The sequence below is a fragment of the Octopus bimaculoides genome, chromosome 17 (assembly GCF_001194135.2).
Source record: "Octopus bimaculoides isolate UCB-OBI-ISO-001 chromosome 17, ASM119413v2, whole genome shotgun sequence".
Classification (NCBI taxonomy): Eukaryota; Metazoa; Mollusca; class Cephalopoda; order Octopoda; family Octopodidae; genus Octopus; species Octopus bimaculoides.
Window position 1 is genome coordinate 31,359,763 of NC_068997.1, and position 3,330 is coordinate 31,363,092.

Genomic DNA, 3,330 nt, shown 5'->3' on the forward strand with positions numbered 1-3,330 from the left:
TCATATGTGTGGACAAGTGTGTGTGTATATGTGGTCATGTGTTTCAGTCTCTATTTGCGTATGTGGTTGTCTGTTCATATACCCTATGTACCTACCCGTCTGTATGTAGACCTGTTGGTTTACATATACATACATGCGCATGCACACACACACACACACACACACACATACATACATCTATCTGCATAAAAGCGCATCAACTGTTCTACTTTACCTGTGTAAAATGTGGGTATGGGGGTATGATATCTATGTATATTTCCTATTTAGTATTGGGGAAGTTTCATTTATAAGGACGTACTCCCGTATTTGTCTTAGAGTTGGGTCTTTTGGGTGCTTGGATAAGATGCGGATGTCAAGTTGACCCATGTTGCCTCCATGCTGGTCTTTGGTATGTTGGTAGAATATGGAGGACTGTTTTTTATCGTCATATTGTCTCATATGTTCGTTTAGCCGTTCCGCAATGCTCCTAGATGTTTCACCTATATATGTCATATTCAGGTCTTTACAAGCACCTTCCATGCATTTTATGCTGTAAACTACATTTCTATTTCTGCAGTTAATGCCAGGGCTAATCCTACATACCATGCAGTTATCATTGGTACATATGGTATTCTCAAAGGGGTACGTCCTACATAGTTGTGATCTGATGGAGTTCCCTGGCTTTTCAACAATCTTAACGTTGAATTTGGACTCCATCAGAGCTTTTCTAAACCTACGCGCTAGTTCTCCATGGGCTGTGGCCTCTACAAACATCACTCCTTGATATCTGTCGGTTTTATACCACGTGTTCTCTTTGTTGGCTTTGTCACAAATTCTTTGTATCTTATTCCATTCTTTGTTTCTATATCTAGGGCAGGTACCACTGGTATCATTACTTATAATCTTATCTAACCTCTTTATAGCTCCCCTGTATACTTGAACCTTATCTTTCTGATCATATCTAGAGAACTGTATGCGGTGCATGAAGTTCTGTATATGTTTTTTCGTTTCATAGGGTTCGCATAGTGGGGAGATGTTGTTCATTATCCTAACTAAGTCTGCTATCAGTATGTTAATTTTCATGTTGTGTGACAAAGCTGAGTTCTTGTGAACAACATGTTTTGAAGCTATGGGTTTCATATAATATGAGTGGAGGAGCTGCACTCTATTGTTCACAGTCTCTAACCAAAGTTCAGTATCAAGTACCGGGAGCCTATTTTTGGGGTGTTTAGTCGGGTAATCTATAGTTACCTTGATACTTTGGTGGATGGAGTTAGCTATTTGCTGGATGCTCTCCATTACGTTCCTTTCTGTTTCTACATGACCGTCACTAGAGTTGGTCCTAACTATGATATTAATGTCATCTACATATCTGCTGTAAAGTAGAAGAGTTGTGGACTGTTCTGCTAACATATGTTTGAGTTTTCTGTCCCACCAGGTCATGAAGAGGCCGGCCACATCTCCAGCTACACAAACGCCGATGGCTGCACCTTGAACCTGCATGTATACTTTTTTGTTGAACTTTACTATGTGGTTCTTCAAGGTGGTTTTTATACTGGCCCCTATTGCGTGACCAAATCATTTCTTTTACCTGATTGTTGTTCTCAGGGTTTTGGGTGGGTGCAGTCCAGCCACTCCAGCCACTCCAGCGTTCAGTGGTGCTTTTTTTCGCTGCTGAAGTGATGGTGGGTGGTCTTCCCCTCTGTGGCCTGGTGGGGCAGAATCTACTGAGGTCATGGTCATCTAAATAGTTACTGTCGTAGCTGAGTCTGAGGAGGAAGCCCAGTTCCCTCGTGTAGACCTTGCGGAACTCCACTTCACTCTCACAGATCACCTGAATGCATATCTCCACACCAAAATCTATGTCTATAGATGAGTAAGAACGTAGTTGATTACAGTACAAAGTTTGTTCACCTTCAGATTTCACCTGGTGCTATCCAGTAGTTGTAGTATTATACGTACTTCCAAATTTGTGTTTGGGCTTCTGTAGTTTGTCGATAAATAATTGAAGAAATTGGAGGGAACAAGAAGGAGTACAGTTGAATATTTATTTGCAATCACTACCATTGTTTACACGTAGCATAGCTCTCCAGGCTTGCAGGTATTTGGTTATTTAACCGTTTCCCTGAATTTTGAAATCTAGCTGTGTTCCCTCAGGCAATATATATACATATGCATCTACATATACACAGCTATACACACATACACATACTCACACCTGCATGCACACATATTATGTAATCAATGGGGTTATGATATTATTGGTGTGTTAGTATAGAAAGGCTTGGGGGAAGAAAGAGTAGAGGGAGAGAGTCCATTGAATGCTTCTTCTTTTTCAAAGCGGTGTTTGTGAGTGTGTGTGTGTGTGTGTGTATGAGTCTAAGCATGAGTATGCATGTAGATGTATATATGTGTGGGAACATGTATGTGTACGTATGGGCGTGTATAAATGTAGATATATAGTAAACAATGTATATGTACAGAGAAACTATAGCCAGCATTGTTTTCTTGCCACAACGCTTCGTATCGAGACGTCAGATGTAAACGAACAGTCGATCGGTGATATAAATGGGTAATATACGCCGCACATTACCCATTTTTATCTTCGATTTCATTATTTGTTTACATCTGACGTCTCGATATGAAACGTTGTAGCAAAAAATCACTGCTGGCTGTAATTTCTAACAGAATATCTGTAGAAATAACCTTAAGGGAAATATGTTAAGAGCGCTGCTAAATCAGTAGAACGTGTTGTTGACTTATAAAAAAATTGATATAGTTTATAGTATATTATGGTTGCATAAAGAAATACCAAGTACCTACAAGTTATTAATGAATATCTTGTGAATTCTTAAAGGTCAGCCAAGGAAAATCGCTAGTGTAACCAACCAATCAACATTGCAAAGGGATCGAATGCCTTTCCCTTTAAAACGGCTATCCCTCTAACAGCGGCAAGCCACCATCCCATTTCATCCATATATTCAGATCAGGTTAGTAAAAGATCTTCAGCTAGAACACATCTCTTGATAGTTCAGTGGCTACTACTAATTCGGAGGCCTCAACAGACAAATAGGAATCATTTGAAGCCGAGAATCTGAGATTACGGAGACAATATTTATATATCGCCTGAGGAAACACAATTAGATTTCAGAATGCATGGAAACGGTTACATAACCAAATATCTGCAAACCTGGAGAACTACATAGCGTGGAAACAATTGTAGTGATTGCAAAAGAATGTAAAGCCGTACTCTTTGTTTTTGACTCGAACGCCTTCAATTCTCTCTCTCTCTCTCTCTCTCTCTCTCTCTCTCTCTCTCTCTCTCTATATATATATATATATATATATATA

The 3,330-nt window shown here is 39.5% G+C and overlaps 1 protein-coding gene across 2 annotated transcripts in view; it reads right to left on the reverse strand.

The window, feature by feature from the left end:
• LOC106871768 (uncharacterized) overlaps positions 1 to 3,330 on the reverse strand; it is a 629,775-nt gene that overhangs the window by 561,330 nt on the left and 65,115 nt on the right. The window lies entirely within an intron of this gene.